Below are 19,028 nucleotides of genomic sequence, written 5' to 3'. Positions count from 1 at the left end.
GGAGCCTCACCATAATCCTTCTCGCACCGTGGAACACCTTTCCTTTTGTCAGCACTCCTTGTTTCCTGAACCGGCAGTCTTGCCTCGAATGATCTTCCGGCACCTGCGATAGAGGAATCGGGCGAGTCAGCAAAAAGGAAGTCATCCCTAAGAAAAGGGGGGAGGAGAATGCCAGGCACCTACCATGATGCTTTGCCTCCCATCTCCCTTTTGAAAGATCTCGCCACCGGCACCTATCGTGAGCCCAGCATGCTGCCAGCTTACGAGACCATTCGGCTAAGTCAGGGACCTCACCAGGCAACCAATGAGTTACTATAAACAAAGGACAGGAAGACATCATTATGGGGCTGACCTCATATGAAGAAAAGGACAGTTCGAACAAAGTGCTTACGTGCGGAGTTCCATTTCTCAGGAAATGGAAAAAAAATTCTCCGGGGATAATGTCGGTCGTCCGAACTCGAATGAACTGTCTCATCCATCCACGGTCCTCATCCTCCTCGCCGCCAATCGTAGGAGCTCAAGTAGACCTATGCTGAAGAGCAACTAGGCCCCAGAAACGTAATGGCCGATACAACCTTATGAGGTGACTGAGGGTAAATTCTATCCCAGCCTTGTCAGCGAAATATCTCATCGACCACACTATCCTCCAGAAAAAGGGATGAACCTGCGCCAACGTTACCTGATACCTTCTACAGAAATCAAGCACAACCCGGTCCAGGGAACCCGGCGCGAGAACATGGGTGTACACGCTCAAGAAACCCTCAACATACATCATGATACTCTCCTCAGGGGAAGGTACTTGTAGAGCTACGCCTTCCCCTCATCCGCACTCTCTCCTGATCGCCCCGAGGTTCTCCTCCCTCACCGATGAATAATCCTCGACACGTGCTCCCGATGGCCCGGAACATTAGGAGGCTTCCCCAGTGTGGCGACCCTCTTCGAGGCAGCGTACTCTGAGCGTCGCTCCCCCGACATCGGGAGAGGGCTGCTGGCGCCAACCAAAGGTGGAACACAGGAAGGAATCCCCTTTGTCCGAGGATCAGATGTCGAAGTGGCAGTCATGGCCACAACAGAATAAGGAGAAAAAGAGGAGGATCCAGGCAAAAACTTCCTAAAACAAAGGAGTGAAGGGACTCGCACAAAGCGCCAGGCTCTAAAGAGGAGATAGGCTTATCAAAAAACTGCAGAATCGCCGCTTGAAGGGCGGATAGACAAATATATAAGGGCCAGGCAACAACTGCTCAATTGCCCAAGAAGGCCAATCAATTCTGGCCGCGTTAACGTCACCTTCCCCTTGGGGAGTGCACTGGCAGAATAATCCCAGGCTCCTGCATAATTCATAAAATCAAGGGACATCGAGATATCCCTAACGTCGGCTCGGAGGAGCTATCGACTCAACCTCGGTACATGGCTAGTCTTGGGACCACGGGTCCAACCTACAAAAGGGCTCCAAAGGCCCGATGCTCGATGCTCTGAAGCAAGAAGGACTACCAGAATAAAAGCTCCTTTCATATATTGACAAAATAAAAAAACACCTTTGCACTATTCATCTCCTAGAAGGGAGAACACATGGAACAAAAAGAAGGCATACAAAAAAGGGCTCGGAGACTACTCCTCGCCACTATCATCTTCACCCCCATCGGGGGCAATCAAAAGCGCCAGTCTTCCCTCCGTCACGCGAGCCTCCTCCAAGTCAGCAGATAGCTCGAAGCCCCTGGCCTTGAGTTCTTCCAGGACCTCCTCCTTCCCCTTCGCTTTGGCATGTTCGACAGCTCGGACCATCTTCTGCTCAGCCGCCAGGGATATGTCACAAGCCATCGCATGCGCCGTGGCCGCATCCTCCTTATAAGCAGCAGCATCTCGTTCGGCCTCAAGCTTAGCCGCGGCCAAAGCAGCAATCTCCCTGCGGGTGTCCGAGAGAAGGCCCCGGGATGTTGCCAATTCCCCGGTCACTGTCTCGCTCCGTTCCCTCAGCCCGTAGACCTCCACTTCCAATTCATTGATCCGCGAGCTGCTTTGCTCGACCTTCAATGAGAGGCAAGACGATGAATATGTGAATACAGAACACATATGGATATTGAGCAAATGAGCAGGTATGAGCGAGGCAGAATACCTGAGCAGCAAGAGCGGCCTTCTCCCGAAGCGCCGCCTCCAAAGAGGCCCGAAGCTCTCTCAATTCTTTATCTCCCCGGGCACCCCGAGCCTCCGAGTCTTGCAGTTTTGAAGCAATGGTATTACGCTCCTTCTCATGGCATGAAAGTTCCCCACGAAGCCAGAGGATGACATGATCATACATCTCTTTACACTACGGCACAATGAGAAAGTTAAGAGAGATGACGAATAATGCCCGAGAGCGAAAAGAAATGCGCAAGGAAAAATCATCACCTGCTGCAAGGACTTCTCCACTGCTTCGACGGCGCCAGAGACTTCGAGATCAGCTCCGTCGATTACGCCATCAAGAATGTTGGCAATGAAGCCTCCCCCTCTGAAAGGAGTACCAACCGTGGCACCAATCATCCTTTCGGCATCTCTCAGCTCTCCTGATGAGACTGGATAGTTCTGAATAAGATCGTTCGGGTCGCCGATTTCTTCGAAGAGCGATCCATGTTCTTGGAAGGCCCCGAACTCCGACCCATCAGGACCGATAGTCCTGCTAGCAGAAGCTACATCGAATCTGGCCGCACGATTCGAAGGCACATAGACGTCCTCTTCGAGAACCTCCGGCTCCTTACCCTGCCGGACCCAGCCGGACCCAGCCGTCCCAGACTCAGCAGCCTCCGACTGGGGAACCTGTAAATCCCTCTCGCTGGACCTCGCTCTCCTCCTCAACGGACTGCCATCATCATCCTCCCCTCAACATCACGGTTCAGCCCGGAGGTTAGAACAGCAGTTTCATCATGGCGAGCAGTGGCCGCCTTGACTTTCCTTTTCTTGTTCGTATCGGGCCCCAAGGCCTCCGCTTCATCATCGGGGGGTGGCCTCATCTGCATATTCTCTCCAAGGCCTACACCAGCATAATAAATGCGATACGCCGTTGCTTAGAGTTCGGAAGGGAACACAAAATGCGGGGCACGAGCGGTAAAGAAACCTCACCGTGATTCTTAGCCACCCAACGCTTCTTAGCCATGATGGTCCAGGACCGGAGACGATACGGGAACCTTTTATCCAAACGCTTGATCCATCCCGCCAAATCTGGGACCACCTCGGGGGGCCAAGCAGCGGCTGGAGAGAGCACAAAGGGGTTATCACGTCAAAAAAAAGAATAATTGAGAAACGGCTAAAGGGAAATTCACTTACGTCGATCGTTCCATCGCTCGGGAAAGGGCATCCTCCGGGCCCGGATGATATCCGAGGTTCTCACTCGAATAAATCTTCTCATCCATCCCCGGTCCTTCCCCTCATCAATACTTGTGAAGAAAGATTTTTTGGACCGATGTCGAAGCTTGATTAAGCCTCGATACAGCCGAGGGCGGTACAATCTGATCAAATGGCTGAGGGTAAAAACTTCGCTTGTAACCCCTTCGGTAAAGTGCCTGAGCATCAACACTATTCTCCAAAAGGACAGGTAGATCTGTCCGAGGGTCACCCGATATTGAGCGCAGAAGTCGAGGATAATCGGATCGATTTCCAAAGGAGGAGATTCGACAGATTTGTCAGGACCCAGGGTAAATGGGTAGGTGTATATGTAAAGAAAGCCATCCTTGAAGCCGGTAATGTTGTTGCTGGGGTCAGGAATTTCTACCTCCACTGCTTCACTCCATCGGCAGTCCTCCTTCACTTTGCCGGCATCGGTCACGATGCTAACATATCGAGATACGTGCTCACATCGACCCGGCGTAGACGAGGGAGTCTCGATATCGAAATCTCTCGACGTGTCAATGTCGGGAGGGATCCATTGCTCTAAAGTAGGAACCGATTTGTTTCCCCCTCAGTCATTCCGGATGACGACGTGGTATCATTCCGTCGAGGGACCGTCCTAGAAGTCCTAGCCATGAAAAATGGTAAAACCTTTCCGAAAAGAGAGGGAAAGATGTAAAGGTATCAAATAGCAGAAATTCTGATTTACGAGCCTGAAGGAAGGGCGAAGATGAGGAGCACCTAGAGACCGGAGCATTTATAGGAATCATTGAGGAAACAGAAGAGACGAACCTGCGGCAGTTCGTGGGTTCCTCGATTATCGCATTTGACGGCGACCCTGCACGGTTCCCTGGGATATGGTATTTAATGCTCTTGGATAGATGGCGTCATAGTAATAATGGCCTCGAGATGACGATTCAATATCATTTCCTATCACTTCGATCTAGGAAGCGCGGAGACTATCTGTGTGCGGTAAAATCGGGGGAATCCATTTCCCGCCATTAAGGTATGTTTGGAATGTCCTAACAGCATATCGAGGCTATGAGATCATGATCAGGCTCCCTGTCTCGAGTATCATCCGCGGCCCTGCAGTGGCTCGGAGGTTAAGGGATCTGTCCGCGACCCAGCAGAGGTTACAAAGATGAGGGACTCCCGAGGCAAGCAGCTAGAATCAATAGGCTCTAGTGTCTTGTCTAGCCATCCCATCCCCGTATCTTTACGTTTAATGCATCTTGTACTATACCGAGTCCCCTCGCCTATATAAGGGGGACTCATCCCACTTTATAAGGGATTGATGTTGCTCCATTTCTCCACAAGTGCAATGATATCTCTCTCTCTCACTCTTTCTTCTAAATTGTTCATTCTCACGGGCCCGAGGTCGCCTTAGTATTTTATCATTTTCTTATTTGTTCTTCACTACTTTGCCCAATATTGGTAACATAGAGTTTTGCTTAGCCATACTTCCGCCTGTTATCCCATTCCCGATTGACCTCGATAGCTTGAGCTCGGCTCGAACCTCGTCCCCGAGGTCCCCGTCGACTGACTTTGCATCCGGGCAACAGACCCCCTTTGGTTTGGTTACTGCCTCATTTTAACTCGCTTTTCATCATTATACTTCACGTTCTTAGCACTAACTGCTTTAACAATAGCTCGGGAATAGATCACGTATTTATAGAATCACATTTACAAATTTAATTGTTGTTACCATTTTCACGGTAAACACATATCATAGCTCATTTCGACAAGGTCTCCCCGAATTTCTTTAACAGGGCAGACTCGATCTCATCATCCTCTAAGTCGTTCCCTTTGATGGCACATGTGTAGGACGTAACATGCTCGTTTGGGTCGGTCGTTCCATTGTATTTAGGAATCTCGGGCATGAGAAATTTTTTTGGGATCGGTTTTGGAGCAGCACTCGGAGGGAAAGGTTTTTGTACGAACTTCTTGGAATCCAGGCCTTTTAGTATCGGCGATGCTCCCGGAATTTAGTCGACCTTGAAATTGTAGGTTTCTACCTTTTTGTCATTTGCTTTAATTTTCTTGTCCCCTGATTCTATCCTTTTTGTTAGCTCCTCGAGCATTTCGATCATCTCAGGGTTGGTCTCCGACTTGTTTTCATTCGATCTCTCTGTGACTGGTTCGTTCCTACGGGCGATTTCCCGGGACGGATCGGGCTCAATTCTGCTCGGTGCGCGGCATTTGTTCTGTAACTAAGCTATTGCCGCCTGCTGATCTTGTAATATTTCGAAGATCATTCGTAAATTGATACCGTCTTCTCCATTGTTTTGAGTATTTTGCGTTGTTGATCGAGCTCCACCACGGATGCTATTCTCGGGGTCGGTAGGCAGATTTGTGTCGATAGCCACATGCGAGTTAGCATCCAATGGGTCCGCGATTGAAATTCTAATGGGATCAACGGGCGGTACCTCATTACCGGGCGCTATGTTGTTATTATCACTGTGGTGACCAGATACTACAACATTTTAGGCCTTTAACCACGCCTGAAAAGTGTGGCCTAAACAATCAGAAAGTGTGACCTTTAATAAAAGGCCACACTTTTCGGTCTACGGCAAAGCTTTTCGAGGGGTAGCTTAAAGGAGCGTAACCTTTGACCTAAAACAACGCTTTGGAAATGTTGCTTTAGAAGCCACGCTTGACTTAAAGACAAATAAAGGCCACGCTCATCAGGTTACGCTTTTCGGGTACTATGCAAAACATTAAAAGTGTGGCTTTAGTTACTCTTTACACTACGCCTTTCAAGTGTAGCTTTTGCTGTTATCGGTCATAAAATTTTCAATCCCTATAGCCAAATTTTTGAAGTATGGTAATTTTTTTCTAAGCTATAAAATATATGTTTATTTGTACAAGCCATGCTTTTGTGGTTAATAAATTATTATTGTACATATCCTATAATCACATTTTAAGTTTGAAAATCTCAAGCACTCAATTAACAAGAAGATAACAAAAGAATAATTCAAAATGGAGTAAATCTCGTGTACTGCATTAATGTATAAAGCAAATTGTTTCAAGGGCCATGCTAGTATTTCAACTTTACAAATCCAAACGAAATACTATAGTATCGTGAATACAAAAAATTTAATTGTCCAAAGTCATCATTAAATTCCCATAGATGAAATTGTCTTTGGCCACCATTTCCAATTGCTCGCCAGAACTTTCCTACATATGCAAAATAAAATTATTAATCAGATAGAAATCAAAAGTGTGGAAGTGCAGACTTAGCGCAACAGCAGAGTTTCCTAACATAGCAGAGTTCCCTCAAAAACTTAAATACCAAACAGTATCCTAAGACCAGATATCTGCTAAAAATATAAGGGGTCGTTTGGTACGTGGACAAAATATTACCGGGATTATAATCCCGATACTAATTTATACCACATAAAAGATGGAATAATATAATCCCATAATTGATGGTATAAACTATAAAGTGGGATAAGATGGGATAAGTGGGATAAGATTTGAGATTATGTTTATACCTTGTTTGGTTAGAGGTACAAATTTATCCTCGGGTACAAGGTACAAATTTAATCCCAACTCTTATCCCACCTAATACCTCATATCAAACGACCACTAAGGGTTAAGCCTAACCCAAACTAGCAGGGATAGGCTATACTACTAAATATTCATCAGCATTCCCACCAGTTATATTTTTGCTTCATAATCAGCTTTCCTTTGTACTTTTGCATTGTCAATTAGTTAATCATCTATATTCAATTCAACTTACTTTTTATATCCCAGCTCAACCCGATTAGTTTTTTTTTGTTAAATAACTTTGATCACTTATCTTAAAATAAAAATTTAGTCATTCTTACATTACTGGTTGGCTTACATCTTCATAATTCTACTTAAATCATTTTCCAATCTCAATGTTAGCTGATAATAATACTACTACATGTTATTTTACATGTTTTCCCTAGCTACCAATCTGTTCAGAATTTTAGACTATATTCTAGGCACTTGTCAATGTAATTCTAAACAAATGATGTCTAACCCTTTACTCAAATAGAAAGAAGAGTCAAATGTGCTCCTACACTATGTTGTGCGGACTCTCCAAAATGATGCCGCTCACGTGTCGGATCCTCCAACAATGCACTACTTTTGGCGGATCTGACACGCACCCGATAATATTTTCGGAGAGTCCGAGCAACATAGCTCCTACACTATCCAAAATTGACCTAAAATAGGTGGAGCATGCCACGATAACCAAAACAATCAAAAAATACCTTTTCAAGAATCAGATCATGATTGATCTCGAGGAATATAGAAGATGTTGGCCTCACAACCCATACACTATTCGCTATCAACTAACCCTCCCACAAGATTATCAAGTTTCACATGTGAGTTAGTATGAAGGATGAACTCACTACTTTCAAATAATAATGGCAGTGCATTCATAAGATGCCAAAATTGTTCAATATGTATGAGATATACATATACAAAAGACCCAAAACAAATTATAATAATAGAGAAAAAATCTATAAATGTTACGAGATCAAAATGTAATCTTATGTTAGAATGATTCAAGTAACAAAATATATGGACAATAGAAGTCGCCAGAACACAGAAAAGGAAAAGCTTTTAGGATTTATTAGTTGAGATTACCTCTACGAAAGTGCATGAACGATCGGAGCCTTGAACCTTGAGTCGCCTTGTATCCCTTGGGGAGTTAAAACTGCTAGAAGTCTGAAGATTTTCACTATTTAACAGGAAAACAACTACAACAACTGATTAAGTTCAAAGATCAGCTCAAAGTGGACAGTTATCCATCTATACATTTATCTAGCCTCTTGATAATTTTACACCAAGATCATTAACAAGATTCACTGACCAAGCAAAGAAATCCCCATAAATGAGTATGTACTTAAAAAGCGAATGTGATAGACTAGCAACATGCTTGAAATTCTCCTAGACATAATGGTAAAACAACAATGAAATAGAAAAAAAAGGGTCCATGGATAAACTAACCAGTTTAAATTGGCATTTTTTCTAAACAATAAGAAAGCAGGTACAAATTTTTGCAAGAGTACGTGAAGAATCAACTATTTCTTCCAGAGAAATTATTTTGTTACTTCATTTTTCTCCTATGTGTGTGTTTTTCCCCTCTTTTAATGAGCTTTTTGTAAATAATTAACTTTGAAGAAATTCAATATTATAACTTGATACAATAGACGATAAAGTTTCTAATGTGGGTGGCAAATTGGTTTAAACAAATATACTGGAACATGCTTATTATTATATTCTAACCCAACAGATTCTTTAAACCGAGTTAAACAAGCATAGGACCTAACTAAATCTTCAAATATTTTAGCATATATACTCCCCAAAACACACAAAGAACACTGTAATAACAACTCAAAGCATGCTTTCAACATATCCATAAAATATCATAGTCATTTCAAGCCCAAAATTCAATTGGATCATGCACACTATTAGCTTTAACCAAAGCTAAATAAACCTCAATACCGGGATACTAAGAAGCAAGAGCTATAAAGAATTTCTATCAAAAGAACAGATTAGGCGGTAAGAAGTTGCTAATCTTAATTTTTCTTCTTTTTTTAAACATCAAGGATATTAACAACTAAGCAACAATCCTCCGCATACATACGTACATCTACATCGTGACCTTTGTCCCTTGCAACTGATAAATAGTTGATTGATAATAATCCATTGGAAATGAATCATTTTTTGGTATTGAACAACAACACACTGGAAGTGGATATTAATAGTTACACTTTACCTCAATAGACGAGTGTATCAGATGAATAATCCTCAATCAACAATAAATTACTTCCACCACCTAAAGAATATGCACAAAAATGCAGACGTCGTCAACCTTCGAATACGCATAAAAATAATATGTACTCATCATCTAACAAAACTGTCATATTCACAGGTTTCTAAAGCGAAAAATGAAAGATAAAAAATATGATCTTGTAAGTGATAGTCGTATGAAAAAAGAGAGTATTCACCTTTCAAGAATAATAACATTCATCACGAATTAATAGAGCTTAACTTCAAAATTAGCAGTCGTCTTACCCAAGTTTTTGGATGCGGCTGTAAGCCCTAAACAATGAAATCCCCAATTATTTCAACCTGCTCTAAAGGGCAAATACTGTATGAAAGAAGAAGAGCATTCACCTTTCAAGAATAATAACCTCTCATCACAAAATAATAGAGCTTAATTTCAAAAGTAGCAGTCATCTTATCCAAGTTTTGAGAAACGATAGTAAACCCTAAACAATGAGATTCCCAATTGAATCGGATGGCACATAACCGAGACAAAGTTTAGCATCTCCGTAAGCGATTTCCACATAACCCAATAGATTTAATTGAACTCACTCTAATTTGCTTCAATCAATCTGCTAAAAGATACGAGAAGAGCCCTCAACTTTGATTATGAGTAAACATGAGAGACAGGTTTTAGCGAATATTTTAGGGCATAGTTTTTCAGTAAAAATTTTAGGGGAAAATTATAGCGGGAATTTTTAGAAAACATTTAGGGCACGCTTATATAGAGACTAGAGTTGCTTCTACAAATATTAACAATCACGCTCCCAAAGTGTTGCATTACATATGAATAATCGTTGCTATTTATTTTATAAATTGGCAATACTTAAAAAAAGTAGTCCATACTACCAAAGGGAACACTTTATAAGTGTTGCCTAAAAGTCGTAGCCAAAAGGTCTTAGAAAAGACCACCCCCTAGAAAGCGTTTCCACATACATATTTGGCCACGCTTTTTAGGTATTGTCTAAAATTGGTGTGGTCTTTGATCAAATTTGTTGTCGGCAGGTAGGGGTACTAATTGTGAGTTTGACATTTTGAGATTTAACCTAAAATTAGAGACACTTCAAGAACAAGTGTAAAGTAGTATGTGTTATAGAAATTTGTATCATATAACCACTATTATCCTTAGCCCCATGGTGGGCGCCAAACTGTTTACCTTCAAATCGGATAACAATTGAAGTTGTAAGTGGTTTTAAGTATACGTGGAGTAAATTGACATAAAGTAATACATTAGATTGCAATTGAGATAAAGTATGATAAAGTAAATTCAAACCATACGAGATGACCAGTTACAGCCTTAAGGGGTGAGCCACCTTTGAACAGAATGCACTTTTATCAGTGATAAGATACAATTGAATAAGAGCTTAAAAGATAACAGTATATTGGTTCTGAGTGCATGTTACAATGTACTTTACAATGTGTAGGACGGACATTCTGACCTCGTGTTCTGGTTCGATGGGACTCGGGGTCGATCTCCAACCCTTCATGTTCTGAGCCCGATCTGTCGTGTAGTAGACAAGCCTAATTTCGACCGTATATAATTCTATTGGTTCAATCCTTAAAGTCATAGCACTAAATTTATTATACTTTTGAAATTATATGTTAAACATATAATATTTATTGAAATTCAGTGATTTTCACACATTTATTTGTATCTGTGTCAAATATATTCGCTTAACTCGTAGCTAATAAATTACATCCACCATTTATGGTAATCTATGCACAAATGCAATGACACGTACGAGTGCAACGATATATGTAGTACTTCACAATTCACATGCACTAATCCGTGATGCCTGTGAACTTCTCTTTTCTTTGTTATTATGTACAATAGCTAGTAGGTACTGGTAGTAAAGGAGAGCCCACCACCTTTTGTGAAGTCTCTCAATATTCATTTAGTACATTTGCTGCGCTTCTGATATGGACCATTCCTTTTTCTTCCAAAAATATTTTTGGAAAAAGTTTGGTGGGCATGTAGTTATTGTGTGTGTGGTTGGTGGGAATATAATTGAGTTCTACAATCAAACTTTCAATACTTGGACCATGAATAGGGAAGGATTTTAATAATTTTTATATTAACTACTACTTACTCCGTTCTAATTTATGTGAACTTATTTGATTGTGCACAATATTTAAGAAAGAACTGAAGACTTTTAAGGTTTGTGGTCCTAAACAAGTCGTAACATTTGTATGGCTATAATTCTTTTGAAACTTGTGGTGTTAAACATATCAGAAAATTTGTGTGGCTATAAAAGCATCTCATTAAGAATGAATTTGAAAGTTTAAGTTAAATTATTTTCAAATTAAGAAAGGGATCATTTTTTTAAAATGGACAAAAAAAAATTAACTTACCTAAATTGAAACGGACAGAGTATACAAATATTTATTTCAAAGACTACTTCACAGAAGTTAAGGTTTTCAAGCTTATCCTAATTGCTGCAGTTATTAGCCGAAATGGTTTAACAAAAGTTTCTACTATTCTATCTGCTAATTAAAAAGTGGAATTAACAAACAAATCGCGGCCGGAAGACTATTATTGGCTGCTTGGAATATTCCTTTGGTAAAAAATGAGCCAATTTGTTCCTTCCTTGCAATAATGCCACATTCGTGAGGGTAAATACTTACCCACACCGGTGTTTACACCAAACTATATCAACTCACTATGGTTAATTAATTTAATTAGATGAGAATGCATGTAATTTACCATGGTTAAATGATTGAAGTTCATATGCAAGACACATGTCATATATCTATTGGTTTGGTGCAAACACCCGGTGCGGATAAGTTTTTACCCATTCGTGAGTTCCCCAATTGGATTAGTATTAACAAACTGCAGTCCAAACCGCAATAGATTCATAAGTAGGAGTTGCATTTTCAAGGAGTTGGCCCTAAATTATCTCATTTATTTTTGGGATTTTACCTTCCTATACTACATATGAAATTTTATTACCCTCTCTAATTAAGTTTTAACTTAATTACATGGCCATATACAATTTATCAATTATAGAAAAATTAGTTTTAAATGAGTATCCCTTTATATTAGGAATTAAATAAGGAATCAGTTATTTTCCATCCCCGTCCCCTCTCTCTCTCTCTCTCTCTCTCTCTTCTCTCTCTCTCTTCTCTCTCTCTTTCTCTCTCTCTCTCTCTCTCTCTCTCTCTCTCTATATATATATATATATATATATATATATATATATGTCATTCTCATTTCTTTTCCAATTTGTCTTCCTTTGATGTTCTCTACTTTTTATTCTTTCATGTTGTATATATTTTTAATGGAATTCATCAATGGATTTCAATCCTTTTACTATAGAGTTTTAACTTAGCAATTTTCTTTCATGTTGAATCAATAAATTTTGAAGGTGTTGACTCCCCACCATTGACAGCGCCATTAAAAAGCTTTTAAGTTTTCAATTCGAATTGGGTTTTCAAAAACCATTATTTGTTTGGATTGGGTGTTGTTGCAAGCAATTGGGAATATTGTTTGGAGTTTATATCTCAATTTTGAGGGTGTTTGGTGAAGATTAGCACTACTAGAAATCCGGAAAAAAACGACCACAAAAAGCGACCAAAGTTGGTCGCTTACAGGTTAAAAAGCGACCAAACAGGCCTAGTCGATATTATGCTGGTCCCTTTACCTTAGGGACCAAAGTTGGTCGCTAATTAGCGACCAACTTTGGTCTCTAAGGTAAAAGGACTAAATATTCCGGATAAACAATATACCGACCAACTTTGGTCACTTTATTATTTTAATAATATAAATTTAGCGACCAAAGTTGGTCTCTTATCTTAAATTACTTTTTTTTTTTAATTTATTATTAATCAATATAAAGCGACCAACTTTGGTCTGTAAAGAAAATATTATATTTTAAAATCTAGAAAATGGAGACCAAAGTTGGTCGCTATTGTTTTAATTTTTTTAATCTTTTTTTAAACTTAAGCGACTAACATTGGTCGCTAATTTTAAGAATTTAATTATTTTTTATATATAAGCGACCAGAGTTGGTCGCTATTCTCCAGAAAATATATTTTTTTTTGTAGGCTAGCGATCAAAGTTGGTCGCTTTTTGAGAAATCTGGATTAATTAGCGACCAGCCTTGGTCGCTATTGCCCAGAAAATTATTTTTTTAAAGAGAAAAGCGACCAACTAGTGACCAAAGTTGGTCGCTTTTCTTGGTATAATTTTGGCAGAAACAGCCTGTTTTGGCAGCTACACCACCTGCCAGCATACCAAAATTCCTAAACAGGCATTTTAAGCCAACAACAACAACAACAACAACAACAATAAACAACAACAACAACAACAGTAAACAACAACAACAACAACAACAACAACAAATCCTAACCTGTCGTGATGGCAGCTATCGTGGTACTAGGCAAATCGACATTTCCAAAATACTTCCAACATTTTAACATAAAATGAATCAAGTAATTTTAAATAACCAAAGTTTCCATAAAACGGGGTAAAAACCCAAAACACGAATGCGAAAAACAACTCCCAAATCGGGGTGTCACTGAGCTCATGAGCGTCTATACATCACCAGTCTAGAAAAAAGAAAAATCTATGAACGTCTGGATCAAAATACAATAAAGGAAAAGGATAAGGAAGGAGAAACAAGGACTGAGAACCCCGGGAAGCTACCTCGAAGTCTCTGACGGTCAACCGTACGAAAGATCAACACCCACGATGTCCAGAAACACTTGGATCTGCACACGAAGTGCATGGTATAGAGTGAGTACAACCAACTCAGCAAGTAACAAGACTAAATAAAGAACAGAAGATAGTGACGAGCTACACAGTTATAGTTCACTTTTAATAGTCTCAACAAAAGAAAGTAGGCATGCTTTCAAATCTGATAATTTAAGTCAAATCAGTTTATACAATCCAAGTTCAAGTAAAAACCGGATATAATATCTCCCAGAAGTTCAAACAGTGATATATGACAGCTTTGTGAAACAATATTGAAAGCAAGTACAGCCTCTCAGGGCAACAGTCACTCAGACTTTCTCAATAGCTCATCACTCGACACTCAGCCCTCAACACTCGCACTCAATAGGTACATGGGCTCACTAGGGGTGTACAGACCCCGGAGGGGCTCCTAGAGCCCAAGCGCTATATCCGCACGGACAACTCACGTGTTGCACGGACAACTCACGTGCTATAGTATCATATCAAGATCCGCACGGACAACTCACATGCTATGGTATAAATATATGGACTTAGCGTCACGGACAACTCACGTGCTACAATCCATGGCAACCCAGTCTTAGCGTTATAATCCAGAACAGCATGACATGAAGACAACCAGTCCATACCCAATATCACATTGAAATCAATAATACTAAGCAACAAGAGATCAACTCTAGTCTCCAATCGCCCAACAGTCACTACACACGAGTGATATACACGGTCCACAACAATAGTATCTCCCACTAGCATAAATACATAAACAGATAAAACTAGAGACTCACGGGGCATATCCAGATAATAAGCAAAATACGATGATACTTACGAATAAGTGGAACCAGGGTCAAATAATACGGAGGCATCCCTGTGGCAAACTGAGACAATACATGTGATCACTGCATGTGAAGCAATGGCATCGACTCTGGCGGGAAGAGCATAGAATCGGGCCTGACCGCCACCTGATCGGCCTCCCTCTCTAGGGCGACCTCTAGCTGACTGTGCCCCACCCCGAGCTGACTAAGCGGGTGGTGCAGCTGCTGGTGCTGGTTCCATCGGCCGAAAACTCTGTTGTGGAATCCCACTCAACAACCTAGGGCAGTCTCTCTTGATATGAGCAAGATCTTCGCACTCAAAACAACCCCTCCTCTAATGGAACTGCTGCTCCTGATACCCCGAGGAACTACCCGTAGAAACCATAGCGGACGAGGCTTGGTGAGAACTCTGCGCTGGTAGTGCACTGAATGAAGACTGGCCTGGGTGAGCACTGTAAAAATTGAGGCTAACTGATGCACCACGATGAGCTGGTCGAGCCGTCTGAGCATGTATGTATGCACGACCCCTGTCGTGGTGGAATTGACCCCCAAAAGGAACACCACCAAAAACCAGCCGATTCATGAGGCCTCTTACCTCCCTCTCAACCCCTCCTGGATACGGACCATCTCTATATGCCGAGCAATGTCGATCACCTCATCAAAAGTAGTACCAGATACCCCCTCTCGAGTCATAAGCAACCGCAGCTGATATGTGAGGCCGTCAATGAACCTCCTGATCCTCTCCCTATTAGTGGGAACCATCCAAATCGCATGACGGGCCAACTCAGAAAACCTCATCTCGTACTACGTCACAGACATACCATCCTGACATAACTGCTCAAACTGTCTGCGCAGCTCCTCTCTGCGAGACTGCAGCACGAACTTCTCCAAGAAGAGAAACGAGAACTCCTGCCAAGTAAGTGGTGCTGCACCAACCGGCATACGCCTCTCATAAGCCTCCCACCATCTGAAGGCAGCCCCAGAAAACTGAAAAGTAGTGAACGAGACCCCACTGGTCTACAGAATACCTGTTGTACGAAGAATCCTCTAACACTTGTCCAAGAAACCCTAGCATCCTACGACTCTGCAGCACTAAAAGATGGAAATTGGAGCCTCCCAAACCTCTCCAATCTCCGCAGCTCATCATCAATCATAGCAGGAACCAAATGGGCCTGAGTAGCTGCAACCGGCTGGGCTGGTAGTGCCTTCAGTGTCTGGAGTCCATGCATCACCTGCTCTAGTGTTCGGGCGGTGGGAGTCTGAGTACCTCCCCCGGCCTGAGAAGTGGCTGCTGCGGTCGGAACTACGCTTGAGCAAGACTGGTGCACACGGTCAGAATCTGAGCTAAGACCTCCTGAAGGCCTGGAATCATAATGGGCACAGCTGGTGCCTGAGTTGGCCCCGCTGGAACTTGCTCCTAAACTGGGGCAACTGGAGGATCTGCAGGTGCTGTCCTAGATGTTGTACGAGTTGCACATTTTCCCCTACCGCAGCCTCTACCGCGACATCGGCCTCTCGTGGCCCTAGCTAGTGGTACCGGTGACCGTCCATCTTACCTAGTAGTACGTGTCCTCACCATCTGTGAGAGAATAGAATAACAGAAGTTTAGTTACCAGAACCAGCATATTCGCATGACAAGAATTCAAGAATGTAAAGTTTCCTAAGGGTTCGGCACCCTCACAAAGATAAGTACATACGTCTCTGTACCGATCCGCAAAACTCTACTTAACTTGCTCATGACTCATGAGACCTATGTAACCTAGGCTCTGATACCAACTTGTCATGACCCATATCCTAACCTGTCGTGATGGCGCCTATCGTTGTACTAGGCAAGCCGACATTACCAAAATACGCCCAACATTTAACAGAAAATGAATCAAGTAATTTTAAATAACCAAATTCATAAAACAGGGTAAAAACCCAAAACACAAATACAGAAAACAACTCCCAAATCGGGGTGTCACTGAGCTCATGAGCGTCTATACATCACCAGTCTAGAAAAAAAATGTTTATGAAATTCTGGATCAAAATACAATAAAAGAAAAGTATAAGGAAGGAGAAACAAGGACTGCGAACGCCGGGCAACTACCTCGAAGTCTCCGACGATCAACCGTGCGAAAGATCAACACCCACCGTGTCTAGAAAAACCTTGATCTACACACGAAGTGTAAGGTGTAGCGTGAGACAACCAACTCAGTGATTAACAAGACTAAATAAAGAACTGAAGATAGTGATGAGCTACGCAGTTATAGTTCATTTTTAGGAGTCTCAACCAAATAAAGTAGGCATACTTTCATATCCGGCAATTTAAGTTAGAATTTATACAAGCCAAGTTCATGTAAAAATCGGATATAATATCTCCCAGAAGTTCAAACAGTGATGTATGGTAGCTATGTGCAACAACATGAAAGCAAATCAGCCTCTCAGGGCAACACTCACTCAGACTTTCTCAATAGCTTATCACTCGGCACTCATCCATCAACACTCGCACTCAATAGGTAACTGCGTTCACTGGGGAGTACAGACTCTGGAGGGGCTCCTACAGCCCAAGCGCTATATCCGCACGGACAACTCACGTGCTGCACGGACCCCATGTGCTATAGTATCATATCAGGGTCCGCACGGACAACTCACGTGCTACACTATAAATATTTGTATCCGTATGAACAACTCACGTGCTATGGTATCAATATATCACAATCAAGCCCTTGGCCTCACTCAGTCATCAACCTCTCTAGTCTCACGAGCTCTCAGTAATTATGGAAATCAGCCCAAAACAAAAATGACATAACGTATCAATAAGGAATAACAGAGACCGATATAAGATATGCAAGTAAGACTACGACTGAGTACAAGTGGTAATTAACAAGTAATTCAACAGGTATCACGGACTCCGTGGTTCCCTACAGTACCAACACATAGCCTAAACATGATTTCTAACATGATTTACAGTCAAATTTCTATAACACATGGGGAGCATATAGCTAACAACAAGTTATTCAACTTTACAGTCCCACAGAATGGACTAAGTCTCAATTCCCACGGTACACGCCCACACGCCCGTCACCTAGCATGTTCGTCACCTCCAAAACAATCATATAACACATAATCCGGGGTTTCATACCCTCAGAATTAGATTTAGAACTGTTACTTATCTCAATCCGCGCAAAACTCTACTCCAATACGCCTTTGCCTCGCAAATCGGCCTCCAAATGTCCCGAATCTAGCCACAAGCAGTACAATACAATCAATATTCTACAACAAAAATACGAAATCATAAATCAAAATCAGAAATCGGCTTCAAGCCGGCCCTCGGGCCCATATCTCGAAATCTAACAAAAGTCAGAAAACCCGAAACCCATTCAATCACGAGTCTAGTCATACCAAATTTATCAAAATCCGACATCAAATCGACACTCAAATCCCAAAAATTAACTCTCCAAATCCCTAGCTTCAAATCCCCAAATTACACCTCACAAACACACCAACTAGGTGGGAAAATCAATGGGAAAACATACTTTTTGAAGAAATTTAACCACAAGTGACTTACCTCAAGAATTCCTTCGAAATCTCTCACAAAAATCGCCTAATTCTGAGTCCAAAATATTGAAATGAAGCCAAAATTGCAAACCCTAGCATTTATATGTTCTGCCCAGTTAAACCGCACCTGAGATCCAAAAATACGCTTCTGCGGTGAAAACTCGGCGCCCAGAATACTGCATGCATATACCATAATTTAACTTAATTTGCTTGCATGTACTAATTCGCTGGATAGGATGCTGAACGGACTACATAGCTGGTAGTAGGGGTGTCAAATGGGCGGGTTGGGTCAATTTTGGGCGGGTCAAAATGGGTTGAGTCAATAATTGGGCTGGTCAAATACCAAAAGTTACTTGGGCTAAGATGGGTTGGGTCAAGATAGGTTAAAATTCGGGTCATAATCCAACCCACCCAACTCTTATTAAACTTTAATTAATATGTGTTATTTTCTTATAAATTGTATAATTACTAAATAAGGCTTTTTTGCTTTTGTTATGGTCATATTTAAAATATTAAACAAAAAATTCTAAGATATTTTGACAAACTTACTCATGGATCAATTTGGGCTAAAAATTAGCCCAACTTTAAATGGGTTGAGATGGGTTGGGTAAAGATGGGCTAAGTTCAATAAATGGGCGGATTAATAATCAACCCAACCTTGAGCGAGTTGGGCGGGTCATTTGGGCTTGGGCCAAATTTGACAGCCCTAGCTGGTAGTTGGAAACTTACTATGCAGAGGTCACATTTGCTACTTTTTCTTTTCTACTTATCATTAATTAATACCAAAACAAGAGGGCAATTAAGTGTCCTCTACAATATAATTA

The 19,028-nt window shown here is 41.6% G+C and overlaps 1 long non-coding RNA gene across 3 annotated transcripts; it reads right to left on the bottom strand.

The window, feature by feature from the left end:
- Window positions 6,338-9,963, bottom strand: LOC109231084. 3 transcript variants are annotated; one of them, XR_002068755.1, is made up of 4 exons: window positions 9,412-9,963; window positions 9,113-9,172; window positions 7,978-9,013; window positions 6,338-6,534 (listed from the first exon to the last, which is right to left on the bottom strand). It is a non-coding gene; the product is annotated as an uncharacterized LOC109231084 (long non-coding RNA). The 3 variants fall into 3 exon arrangements; XR_002068754.1 differs by having other exon boundaries at window positions 7,978-9,172; window positions 9,345-9,963; XR_002068753.1 differs by having other exon boundaries at window positions 7,978-9,172.

Source organism: Nicotiana attenuata, chromosome 8 (assembly GCF_001879085.1).
Source record: "Nicotiana attenuata strain UT chromosome 8, NIATTr2, whole genome shotgun sequence".
Taxonomy (NCBI): domain Eukaryota; kingdom Viridiplantae; phylum Streptophyta; class Magnoliopsida; order Solanales; family Solanaceae; genus Nicotiana; species Nicotiana attenuata.
This window is presented reverse-complemented; position numbering and strand designations above follow the sequence as displayed.